The 13,641-nt window shown below is 42.6% G+C and overlaps 1 protein-coding gene across 5 annotated transcripts in view; it reads left to right on the forward strand.

Moving 5' to 3' along the window:
• Window positions 1-13,641, forward strand: part of cadm1a (cell adhesion molecule 1a) — a 267,196-nt gene that overhangs the window by 170,213 nt on the left and 83,342 nt on the right. The window lies entirely within an intron of this gene.

Here is a 13,641-nt window from a genome sequence, read left to right on the forward strand (position 1 = left end):
GAATGGAGTTTGTCTTTCTCCTCTGTTTTTTAAGCTTGTTCTGAGACTGATAGCTGTCTCTGAAGTACAAATAAATGCACGTGAGTGCCTTCCTACATCCGGTCTCTGTCTTCGGTTCGCTACTATATTATGTTAGCTACTAGCTAAGTTGAAATTCTTGACTAAATGGACCGGTAAATGGACTACATTTATATAGCCTAGCGCTTTTATCCAAAGCGCTTTACAGTTGATGCCTCTCAATCACCAGAGCAATTAGGGGTTAGGTGTCTTGCTCAGGGACATTTTGACACGGCCAGGGCGGGGGATCGAACCGGCAACCCTCCGACTGCCAGACAACCGCTCTTACCTCCTGAGCTATGTCGCCCCTATGTTGACCAAACGTGAATTAAGTTATGTCTTTTTTTTTTTTGGCCAAGCAGTGTAGGTCCCCATATTATGGTCCCCCTGGTTGGGCCCCCCTTTAAGACTGCTCTTCTTGGGAACCCCCTTAGTGGAACCTAAAAACTTCTGTAGCGTAGTGGAGTAGCTGGAATGATTATTGCCTGTTATGCAAGGGTTTCTCAGTGGTCTACAAAGCAGGTGTTCCTGTGAGGTTGTTTCAGTTTACAGAAAAGCCCTTAATCTGTGCCAGGTGCAAATAAGCACACTATGAATGTCTGTGGCCTGGAGTTTTTAAAATGCAGTTTTATTGCCATTTGTAACTTGGCAGTCTGTTGGGCAGTGCCCTATATGGATGGCATACGAATGCAACCATGACAGTTGTGCATTATTTGATTAATTGCATGCATGATGTAGAGGTTGTGGCATAGTTGGTCATTGTGAGGATGTTTAATTTCATTTTTCGTCTTTAAAGTGTTTCATGTCCTAACTGCAGCTGGTAGAGCGGAGACTTATTTCCTAAAAGAAATGAATGATTAATGGGATATGAATTTTGCAGGGGGGCTGGGAGGAGACTGGATGTTCCTCCTCATAGTGAAAGTGACCTTTTTTTTTGGGACAGAACATCCCAGCGTCCCGGTGCACTCTGGGATTACAGCGGCCCCTGCTTTCTTTCCGCCCCGGCGCAACCACGCAGGGAAAAAAAGAGCGGGAAAGATGGTTCGGAAGTGATCTGGTGACCATGCGGACACGTCTCGAACGAACGAGTTTTTCTTAGTCTATTGAAAGAGGGAGACTGGTAGCATGTTGTTAAAGAGAAATGAATGAGAAGGAATAGTACTGCGTAGAGGATTATTATGTAATGTGGAAGAGCGGTTCTGAACCTGGGGCCACATGCACTGTGCCAGGTAAATGAGGAATGGTGTTTGTGCGAAATGTAAAAAATAAACTCTGTGCCGTTTCTAGTGTGTAGCTGAGGATAAAATATGAATGAAAATAAGAAGGGCTGAGAGGGCAGGACTTCTCCAGGGCTCGAAATTAACTTTTTTATTTGGTAGCACTGGTGCTCCCAACTTCAAAAAGTTAGGAGCACCCACCAAAATGTAAGGAGCACCAACAATATATGCAATAGATTTTTTATTGATAAAAAACGACAATATAACAGTATGGTTTTACAAGTAAAAGTTAAACTGTCAGGCTTAAAATGTGTCGACTCTTCAAGGAATTGCGTGTTATGCAAACGACAAAGCGCTTCTCGTCACAATACCGCTAGGCCTAATTAAATCAACCGCCAGTAAACTGCATCAGAGAAATTAGCTGTTTCAACCGGGTTGCTACACAAAACACAACGTTAACGTTTCGAGAAAAAAAAATGCCGCTTCAACTTTTCAGCTTTCGATAACGCTAATAAATTGAACATAAACTTTTGTCTGCAGGTAACATTAGTTAACGTGTTAGCTCTCTGTGTCGCGTGACAGTGGAGTGCAGCGAAAGGGAGTGATTGAAGGCTAATATTAACCAATTTAAAATCAGCATTAAAGGTAAGAATGTCAAGCTCACGATTGGTTAGAAGGGTCACTGTCAGCTCACAAGGCACATACTGTGTGTACTAACTAGCGAATGTACAGAGAAAGAGACGTTCGACTGGAAAAAGAAAAAGAAGAAAAAAAAAAGGTCGCACCAGAACAATTATTTGCACTGGCACAAATGCTCCCAATTATATTTCGAGGTCGCACAGATTAAATTTCGGGAGCATATGCAACCAAATTGGTCGCAATTTCGAGCCCTGGTCTCAAAAGTATATCGGTATGCTTATCAAACATGCGTCAGCAGATGCTCTGAGTGTGTGTGTGTGTGTGTGTGTGTGTGTGTGTGTGTGTGTGTGTGTGTGTGTGTGTGTGTGTGTGTGTGTGTGTGTACAGGAATGTGTAAGTATATAAATATGTTCGAGGTATAGCTACCCAAAGCTGAATACCTTATTTGGAAACTTTGTTTTTTTTTTTTTTTAACGCTCCATGATTTTTGCCTCTTTTTTCAGTTTTCCGTGATTTTCAACAGCTTTATCATGACTGCTTCGTGATTTTTCTTGACAAAAACCCAGCCTTATTAGTAACTGCTGGAATTTACCAATTCAATTATGGGGTACAGTATTTATTAAGTGTTGAAATATTAATGTAACAAGGTATGTGGATTAGAGTAAAGGACGCAACTGGCTAAGTGGTGTATGTGTACATAATGGTTTTAGTTTTCAACTTGATAAAAAGTTGTTAAAATGCTGATTTATTAAAACTTTTCCCCATGCATGTTGTGGCCTATACTAGAATATATGACGCTTCAGGGTGGTTAATCAACTATGCAAATGCATTGAAATTAAATGAATATATATACATACACACTGTATATATACACACATATATATATATATATATATGGCTACTCCAGAATTTATAAAAATGAGAAAAGATCTGTGGCCAGAATTGACTCATTTGCAAAAAATCGTCCCTCCATATGTCTGCCTGCTTTCAATCTCCCAGCTTTCCACTGGTCAAAATGAAATGGAAATGTGACTCGTGAAATTTTATCGTGCGTCGGAATCTTAATACCTTTGTAAGTAGGGGCCTTTTAAATCTAAAGCGGTTTGTTTAATATTGACTTTGCTCTGTAATCCATTTTCAAATGATACTGGGGCTCTTTCAATTGAGACATCACTGCTTTTGTTTCTCTCTCTTCCCCTCCCTCTCTCCCTCCCTCCCTCAGTTTTTTTCTGGCAGCAGTATGACAGCCCATGGTAATGGGATTGAGTGTAAAATTGAATTATAGCATGGGGTAGTGCACCAGAGTGGCAGGTGTATAGTGGGGTTTACGTGGACAGCTTTGAACGGTGGCAGCTGTGAACACTACTCCTTTTTGGACAGTGTCAATACAGAATAGTGCACAGTGCCATTCAGCTTAGAATGAGAATCCTGCTTAGTACACAGAGCTTTTACAGGCCAATCATCATGTTTTATAACAACCGTCACAAGGAAAGGTGTGTGTGTGTGTGTGTGTGAGTGTGAGTGTGTGAGTGTGTGTTCATATGGATATGGCCTCAAACATTATGATGTCTGTCAGGCCATAAAAATTTTATTATTAGTTTTACAGATTTTATTCTCCGAAAAATGAAGTGAGTGAGTCGGGGTGGAGCTGACTGAAATCTAGATTTATATTAATGGAAACCCCAAGACCTTGGAATAGCAAAGCCCCTCTCCATGTACTTGCAGACAGGGGTCCATATACCACAGCACTTTTGACAACCAGTTAATGAATGCCCCCTAGATTGATACATATAAAAAATATTTTACTTATTTTACTTTATGCAACATACATGCAACCTTTCTTTTGCGTATTCGGATTAAGGACTTAACCAGATTTAGCTTTTTGGAATAAGGTGTCTGTATTGCCTATATCTTAATCTGAATGCTTTAGTTTAAGATCAGAATGATCATGTGTATGTAACAATGGCCAATGAATGATTGCGTGGGTGGGTGAATTAACTGGCCATTCGGCATGCTGGGAACCATCTTCTTCTCCAGTTATGAATGTAGCTGATTCATAAGGGGACCAACTTTGCTTGGAGGCACTATTTAGCTGGAAAGCAGTTTGAATGTACAAATAAAAATGTCAAGTAATTCAGAATAATAGGGAAGTGCTTACCTATGTACTAGTGTAGTATGGGATGTTGTTGTTCGAATCCTTCACATACTGGCAACTGCACACTTTCCTAAATTTATAAATAAGGGATCTGCTGTGGCACAAATGAAATAGGCTGTCTGGGGTCTATTTGAGGACGGCAGTACTCTTGCTTAGACCAATGCAAGGCTATTTTCAAGGGTGATATTTTGCAGTCTTATTTTCCACAGGAGGCTCACGAAAGCTCACAAAATGGGAAATAAGGAATAAGAAATAAAAAATAAGATTTTTTTTTCAATGTTCAGATATACCACTGCAGCCTTTGCAGGAAAAACCCAGTAACCTTTTCCGTATAACCATTCCTTTATAGCTAAATGTCAGTAGCTTCATCTTTTCTCGGGTACTTTAAATAAGAGATGAAAATTCAAACCTCCAACCTGAAGTGGTCTACACACTCAGGTCTGTTACAGCACCACTGACTTGGTGCTCCTGTGAATAACACGATGCGGGAAGGCAAGTCGTTGAGTTCTTTTTCTCCTTTTTTCTTAAATTTCCTCTCACGCTCCGAGTCGCTGCCCCCTACAGGTGGCGGCGTCCCTCAGAAGTCCATCTGAGGCACTTTGTGCGGCTTGAGCCGAAGCCCGCCCGCCATCGTTGATTGGCGGCTCCCGCGGAAACGGTCGCCCCGTTTCGCTCCCCCCGCAGCGAGGGATTCGCAGTGGCGAAGACCTTTGAAAAGCTCAAAGCCTCCGGGAGGATTTTGTGCAGTCCCCTCAGACCTCTCCGAGGATAGGAGTGCTACTGATGCATTTAAAGTCCTCCGGGGTTTATTCAAAGGGCACTTTGGCTTCTCATCGCCCATATCAAGGAGGAAGAGGCATTATTGCCTCTGTGACATCACACCGTCTTTTCCTGATGGAAATGAGGCAAAGGGATGGTTTAAGAAATATTTTTTAAATGATCCCCTTTCTTGCCTAAAGGAAGTCACTAATTGGCCAAAATCCCCTCTTCTCGGATCTCTTTGGATAATTGGTCGGCATCAACTAATTAGGTTTTCACTGCTCTAGTGAAACTGATTTTTTACTGGTGTCTAATGAAAATGCAGAGAAGCTTGCTAAGCTTGGCATACCCATTTTTAACCAAAATTCTTAAGCTTCCTTCATCACAAGCAGCAATAGGTAGTTGACTTTTTTTATGTACAAGCAGGAATTGGGCTCTGTGAACCAGCAAAATGCTCATTTGATCCTTGACAACCATGTCTGGTCAATCCTGTCATTATCCAAATGAAAATTCAACCTGTGTTAACATTTACTTGTATCTTAACACTTCATTTACAAATGAGCTATGTGCTTCACCTTGTCACTTCAGTGGGATGGAATGAAGTGTTTCTGAGAGATTGCTAAATGTTGTTTAAGGCCAGTGCTTGAGCGTTCCAATAAATGACACCGTATTTTATTTTATTTTTTTGCTGAGTGGAGGTTTTCTTTGGCATTCTCCACCACTAACGGTGCACTGTGTAGGGACACAGTTGTACATTAACAGTATAGGCTTTACCTGGATTCAGAGTTCAGCATTTTCAGTGCGTCTCTGGAACATGCATGTTGAGGAAAGCATTCATTCCCGGTGTGCATTTGTGAAAGAAAGCGTGCTGAGCTCTTTTCTCCGGTGGAAATAGTGTGCTCACGTCCCCTGCGGTTGGCCTTGTCTTGTGGAAGCACATAAATGTAAGGTATGGATTCTGTGTTTTAATTGTATTTATTTTTATTTTCTGCGGGGCGGTGTGGGATAGACACTTTGTACTGTACAGGAATGCGCACTTACGGCTGACTGCGTCACTCGCTTCCGCTCATCCCTGCTCGGCAGATTTAATTACACGCTCTCTGAGCACATATAAAAAAAGAGATGGTGAAAAAAGCGGGGAGAGGTTGAGCGAGCATGCTAGAGAGAAAGTGAGAGAGAGAGAGAGAGAGAGAGAGAGAGAGACAGAGACTGTGCGGTCCCTGGAGTCATGTATTTATGTTGCGAAAATCAGTTCAGCTGCGGGTTTCTGTGGTGGCACCCCGCTGTATAATCATTTGCAGTGACCCCCCCCAAATGAAGGGATTAGGCTGGGGCCGTCTGGCACACTAACAATGGGCCTGGTGCTGTGTAGTGCCCCCCCCCCCACTCATTTGGTTGACACAGCAAAAACGAGTCCTGGGAAAGGATGGTGCAGCACTGTTGAAGGAACGCTGCTGCCCCCCTCCCCTCCTCCCACCCCCCTCCAGTCCAGTCGGCTCTGTGTGTGCGCTCACTGAAACGCACTGTTACAGAGCATGCTCTGTGAGCGCTCTACACCTGGGCCATTAGCAGGCTGTTGCCGCGACGTAATGTTAGCTTGCCCTAACCGCGGACTAAACCTTAAGAATGACTGAAGAAATGTGACATCACAGCGTGTCTCAGTCTCTGATTTGTCCCGACCGCAAAACCATGCTCTGGAGCGGTCCACAGTCAATCCCTGCAGGGCTTACTCGCTCAGACACCGATGTGACGAAGACATTCAGCCTTCTGGAAGAGTACTGCTTTCTATGAAGGGCATAATGTGAAACCGTGAACTTAAATGTTCTGAGGATTTAATTTGCTTCTATGCTACAGACTTGTGGCTTTTGGGGAAATCATTTGTAATGGTAGGCCGCAAACCCCTCTTTCTGTGCAGTGATTTTTCCTAGCGTTCCGTTTAGGAATTTGGCCACTTTAATAAAGTTAAAAACCTGTACGTGTAATGAAGCGACAGAGGTGGTGGCATTGAGTCTGCAACCACACGCAAGTGCGTCTTGGGTATCGGAAAACTGCTCGGTAAAACAAGTCCCCGTATTAGGTGGGGGAAAAGTAAATAAATGAAGATAAGCTCACATTGGGCATAGCTGAAAGATGAAGAGCTGGCTAATCTGTGCCATCTGAACCCACTGGATTAGCACATTGTATGTCTGTTGCTGAAGGGAATTAGCTTAAGGACTATTCTTTTACAAAAAAGAATGTTTACAGAATTTCGCATCAGATTATGGCTCTTTACATTTTTGTCATGAACCACAATCACGTCTGCTCGCACATACCTGCACACCTATTAAACTGCTTCCGTACACAGGCCTTCCATGTTGAGTGTCAGAACTCTACGGGATACATTCTGAAATGAAAATCATAGCCTGATTCACAGTGATTTGGTTTGGTGGTAATGCTAGATCATGCTCTAATTTGCGTTTGACAGACATCTCCCTTTGTTAAAACTGCAGGCATTTTATTTTATGTGCTTTAAAGCTAACGCTTTTCTCTGGAACAGTACTTTGGTTAAATTGTTGCCATTTTAGATTATACACTTGATAATTATGTGTTGTGTTTTTCTTGGCCTTTTGTTCTTGGTTATTACCATAGGTCTGTTCCAGTGTGTTATAAGCAGGTTCAAACTATTCAGCCCCTACCCCCCCACCCCCCGTGGATGTACCGAGTTTATATGCAGCTGTTTTCGCTTTCCAGATACCGTAGTAGTTATTTTCAGTAGTGTAAATGCCTCTCGATTCAGAATGCGTAATATAAGCCCCGTGGTATGCTCTGATTTTGTCCTTGTCTGTTTTTGTGTCTTTTCCTCCCTCCCCCTTGAGTACACTGACCTTTTCATTTGCCCATAATGGCAGAAAGGTGTTTTAGTTCCCCTCTTGGGGTCAACACAACACATACTGTACCGGAGCGCGGGGCTCTCTATAGTCAGCATTGAGTCCATTGTTCGGGGGAAAGTATTGATTTTATGGTGAATGCTTTAAGTCCCAGGAGGTTCTGCGCTCACTGAAGGGCTCGTCTTTTTAAAAAATACAGCTAAAAAAATAACCCAACACAATAAAAACCTCTCTGGTGCCAGCGTTTATCTATGATGGTTGTTTTTTAGTTGTTAATTGAAGAATAATTCTGCGTCAGTCAATACCCTTTGTCTTCTGTGAATTGATTTTGTGTTACAAGGCCATAAACACGAAAATGGCCTTATTGTATTGTAGGTTAGCAAAGGTGGACGCCGTGGAATTTCCCAGGTTGTTGCCTTTTCCGAGTGGAAAATGTGCATTATCGACAGCCAAGCGTCCCTGCCATCTGCATTTCACTGTAATGGCGAAGACTCTCTGCTGTCATTCATGTTGCTACATTTTCCATTTTCTTCTATTCACTTGTTACACTGGTCATTTCTAACATGCTTCCTCAAGTTTGACGTTTTAAGGCTTCAATTTCCTGTCTGAAAAGTTCTTATTTAGGGGTGGGACATTGTATAAGTTTCTGCACATGATGGCAAGCGGATTTCTTCTTGCGTTTACTCAAGTAAACTCAACAGGCGTTTTTCCCCCAGTGAAGCCTGTTTTACAGATGTAAACCCACTTAAATTCATTGCAGAGCATTTTCTCTGGCTTTGCTTCGTACAAAACAACGGGACAGGAATAAGTGAATAAGCACCCGACAGTACATATCAGGTCGATATGTTCAAGCACCCTAGAAGTAAAGCCATTGTTACTTTTGACGTCATATGATTAGATATTATGAAACAAAAGCATTCAACCGTGAGCAGACTCATTTGCTAGCGAAAATGCTGGTGACCAATGCTGCTGCTACCAATGCGGTGCTAACTTTTAATGAAATAAACTATTAATGAAACGTGAAAGCCCATTTTTATAACATTTTAGTTACCTATTTGTTATTGTGTTGCCAGCTTTGGTCAGTGAGATTTAGTGTTTTTTGTTTTGTTGTTGTTTTTTTTTTTTTGGTGGGGGGGGATTGCAGACCAATCTCACGCTGTCCTGTGAGCTGATACATAATTTGTTTAATCAGAGAGCAGCTTTGTTTATAGCTGCGGCCTTTTTATTTGCCGTGAAATGTGTTTGGGTAGAGTGAGCAGGAGACAGAGGCCGAAGTCTCTCGCCAGGAGTGTGAGAGTTGGCAGCTCCTGGTTATTGACATAACATTAAAATGTTTACGAGAGCTTCTGTTAACATTTCTCACCTTAAAATAATAAAAAGATTAAAGCCAGTGAGCTGGGCAGGCGGACATCAAACTGTGGCGGTTTCTGCCTGGGGGAGGGGTTAGGTCTTTGGAGATGCCTGCATACCCCCCACACAGCAGCTGCTTTCATTTTTGACTTTTCAGGTGCTGTACATTTCATGTGCTGGTGTTTCAATTACATTTGATACCTTTTTGTGGCCACTTAGTCTGAATTGTTTAGACGTTTGTCCCGTTTTGGAGCTTCCAGGTGTCCATTACCCACAAATCCATTCTTCTCATACAAAATTCATGCAGCCGTTCCCACCCCTAACAGTGAGTCGAGCCTCATCTGTAGCCACCCAAGTGGTCGTCCAGGTGCTCCCACAGCCAGTCGCATCTCCGAACTTCTGCCAAACTGCTCTCGAAACGTCCATGCTTTCAAAAACGCAGCTCAGCATTGATTGCTATGGTTCACTGTCGACCTGTGCGTTAAAACATGTTGTCGAGATGACAGGTCTTGTCTTAAGCTGTCAGACGCAGTGCGTTGCTCTTTGTCGTTTATGTTGACTGACAGTTCTAAGCTACAATCTCAAGCTCAGTGGTCACTTAACAGCAAATGCTGTGTTGGACCAACAAAAAAAGTAGATAGCATGTTGTCATTAGCTTTAATTGAGGTCAAAATCTAACTGAAGTAATCAGTATTTTTTTTTTTTTTTTTTAACATTATTTATTATTTAGTATAAAGTATGGCAGATGCCTCATCATTTTCGTGTCCATTTATGCTATACATGTAAGATTTTTAACCCAGTACAAATATGTACTGTGGCAATGGATGACTTTATCAAGGATTTTGAGTCTATTCCCCCCAAAAATAGAATTTTTAAGGTGTTGTTTAAAGTATGTGTTAATGGATGTGGTCCTAGTTTTGAGCAAGACACAACATTGTGACAGCATGCACTGTCCATTTCTGATTTTTAAAAATTGCCAGTGTGTGACCAGATACACGTCCCTCTCTGGATGTTTTTTTGTGTCTTCAGTCTTCGCTTCCAACTTCTTAATGGAAAAAAAAGTGCAGCAGATCTCCCAGAGGGTCCTCCTCCACCAACCCCACTGTCACTCAGACCATAGACAGATGACCCAGCCACATAACTATGTGGCCATAGCTTGGCATGGAGAAACCTAGATTGTGTGTGTGTTGTTGTTGTTGTTTGTATGCGTGAGCGTGAGCGTGTGCATGTGTGTATGCGTGCGCGTGTATGTGCACACGCGCTTAAGCATATGCAAGTTGGTGCGTATGCGCGTGCTGGAAAAGGACTCCCTGACCTCTAGAAAAGAGGTTGAGAGAAGTTTCTGGAAAAACACAGCTCACAGCAGAACAGAAACAAACAAAGGTTTATTTTATTCATATATGCGTATATGACCAGCCTATCTGCCAGCAGGCAGCTCACTGGGCCAGTCGTCCATAAATTCGCTCCAATGAATTTCTTGGGTCACAGAGTTTTTTTTTTCCTTCTTCTTCTTTTTCCCCCCTTCCCAGAGTTGCTGTGTATTTTTCTCACTTTGTTTCCCTTGTTAAAATTCTTCTGGACGCATATAAATTGCCCTCGAAAAAATACCTTGTTCCCTCTGATAGCATGAAGTATGTTTGGAAGTTGGGAAGTGAATTTGTGTATATCATTTAATACCTAGTATTTTAAATTTCAGTAATGTATACAAAAACATATTGTGAATACGTGTAAAAGAACTGAAACCTTCTCTCATATTTTAACGTCGCTGCAGCCAATTTACCAGCTTTCTTCGTTCTCCTTTATCAGGTTTTACTCAAATTAGGCTGGTGAGCCTCCGTTCTGCGCCATGGTGATCAAATGATGAAATCCTCCATTAATTTTACTCACAATGGCCCTCGTTCTCATTACCTTACAAAAATTGACCATTCATTTAATATTTCTAACAAGCTGTAAAATGAGTTTCCAGCGCGAGGTCTGTTTTGATATGCTTTTAAAGGGGAAATAATGGCCGAGCCCGGCACAAGAAAAAACCAAACAAGATGACAAGAAAATAGTGGGGAGAAAAAGTAATGGATTCCTTTCTTTCACACGGCAGTGCAAGAACAGCTGTACATTAAGAGCTCTTTCCCGGAGATCTGAGTTTTCCACAATGTACTTTTGTGCCATCATAATCGGAGGAAGGGGTGGGTGTGTGAAAGTAATGCTGCTGGAAGGTTTCGAGAATAAATGGGTGTTTTTGTTATTTTTGTGTAGCTCTTATCATCAAGGAACACGATGACCCTCAGAACTGGAGAAAGAGCTCTCGGAAAGATTTTGATTTGATTTGATTCCCCCCCCCCCCCGGCCCGGGGGGATGAGTTAGATTATTCTTTCTCGCTTTGCGACCCGCTGCAGATTGGCCGGCCGGTCTCTTCACCTCTGGGCGTGAGCCGGCACTCGGGGGGGTCATTGCTGTCACAGATCGGGAGCGGTATCCTTACTTTTATTGAGCTGCGGCGTCAGGTTCACGGTTGAGATTGGACAATTTGGCCGCCCCCCCCTCCCAGGACCCGACCACTGCCAATAGGTGACCTAGTTCCTCCGACGCCACCCACCGCACCTCCTCAGGAACCAGCGCGTCGATATTAACTTTGTTAAATGCCATCGGCCAGGTCTGGGGGCCCCATAAATCCTGCCGTAATGGGGGTGAGACACGAGAGCGTATGGAAGGCCACACGCGCTCCCATTTGTCGAGCTGACGAGGAACCCGGAGTGGGAGGAGTTTCGCTCTGTGGGTTTTTTATAAACGACCGTGCCGTTGGAGTACTACTGCTTCTGCGCCCGTGTCTGTGCCAGGATTGGCCACTGCAGAATACCCAGGCAGCACTAAGGAAGGCTTAGAGATGGACCACACAGCGGTCTTGATCAGAAGTCACACTGAACAACTAAAATCTAAAATTGTTCACAGCCTTCACAGGGCTCGACAGTAAGGCCTGCTCGGTGGTCCAGCACGATGTTCTCCATACAGGCTGGTAAATCACACATCACTGGTGGCCTGCTATGCCAAAAAAATAAATTGTTTGTTTTACCTTGAAAGAAATGAGCAGAAAAATAAATAAATCAGTGGAATGGCTTTTGGCATATTCTTCTGCGTCGGTCTATGTGTTTATTAGCTACGCTTTTCCTGTACCTTAGTGTGGACTCAGGGGACCCGCCGTATTCAGCCATAAGCTCCATTCGGTCGAGGATGTATGTTACTTTGCAGCTATGGCTCCGATTTTCCCGAGCGAGCGATTACATTAGTGCAGGCAACTGGAGCCAGCAAATTCAATTTACAATCATCCCACCAATGTTCCCTCAGCCTCCAAAGCCAGGTTAGGTGCCTGGTAATCCCGCGAGTTAAAAAAGAAAAATATAGCGAGTGAGGACGGAGTAAAGGAAAGGGAGAGAAAATATGAAAAATGAACATTTCAGTTTGCCAGCACCAGCCTGAACTTTGACCTTGCTCAAATGCTTTTGCGACCAGCATTCGTACTGAAAGATTGTTGGCTCCCGTGGCCCCGTCCACCCTGAGCGCCATTTGAAATAAATTGTGAATGCGACCGGAAGTAGCGGAATTCAGCGTTGTAAAAATGTGTAGTCAGCACATCACAGGCGCGAGTGTGTTTCATTTGAGCAGATAATTAAGTCTGCTTTTTTTTCATGGAGTTAAGCAAGCCATTCTGAGATCAATTATGAGTAATATGACCTTTGTATTTCAAGAGCCAGACGTATTTCTGAAATTCAGCTGTACGTTTGGTCCGTTTTGTCGGAAAGGTTGAGGATCGATCCCTTTAAGAACATCAACATTTATTTAAGTTTACAAAGCACCAGTTGCAGTTGTATAATTTTGTAGACGTGATGTTAAACAATTCAATTAGAAACCTTTTTTTCCCAGCGTAGTCTCAGATAGAAAGGCGTGAGAAATGGCGAAGGAAAGGAGCCCGTTGTAAGGCAGTGAAATTTGTGAGTCCCACAGGGGGCTGGGTGGTATGAAATTACCGCTATTTGTGTTTATAGCTTTAAATGCGTTAATGGTGTTACACTCTACCTGTTCTAGGATATGTATTAAAGGCAAAGACTCCTATCTAGTATCTACTCAAACTATGACAGAATTATCATCATTGGGGTTTTTAATTTGCATGTGGACTGAACTGTTTGGCCTGCTGAATTCCGTGGCCTTCCTTCTGCATGACCCACAACCACAGCCATAGGTTTTGGATTTGGTCATTTCTAGAGGACTTGATATTAGTGATTTACCAATTGATGATATGGCCATATTTCACTGCTTGTGTATATTCTTCGGTGTCATGGTTGATTTTAAACAGCTCAGTACAGATCGTACTGTGATGCAAGTGTTACACTGCCCCTATGTTATCTCAGCAGTTTACCTCTTCTCTCTGTACCCTTCAAAATTCGTTTTTTTTCCATCCAATTGCACTGAATTAGTTAATGATTAAAAATACTAAATTCAAAACCGCTATCGACTCAGTAGCCATTAAGGTAAAAAAAAATAAATAAATAAAAAAGATTTCTTAAAAACAGAAACCACCGCGGAGAAACTAAAACATCCTTGAGC

The sequence above is a fragment of the Anguilla rostrata genome, chromosome 9 (genome assembly GCF_018555375.3).
Source record: "Anguilla rostrata isolate EN2019 chromosome 9, ASM1855537v3, whole genome shotgun sequence".
Classification (NCBI taxonomy): Eukaryota; Metazoa; Chordata; class Actinopteri; order Anguilliformes; family Anguillidae; genus Anguilla; species Anguilla rostrata.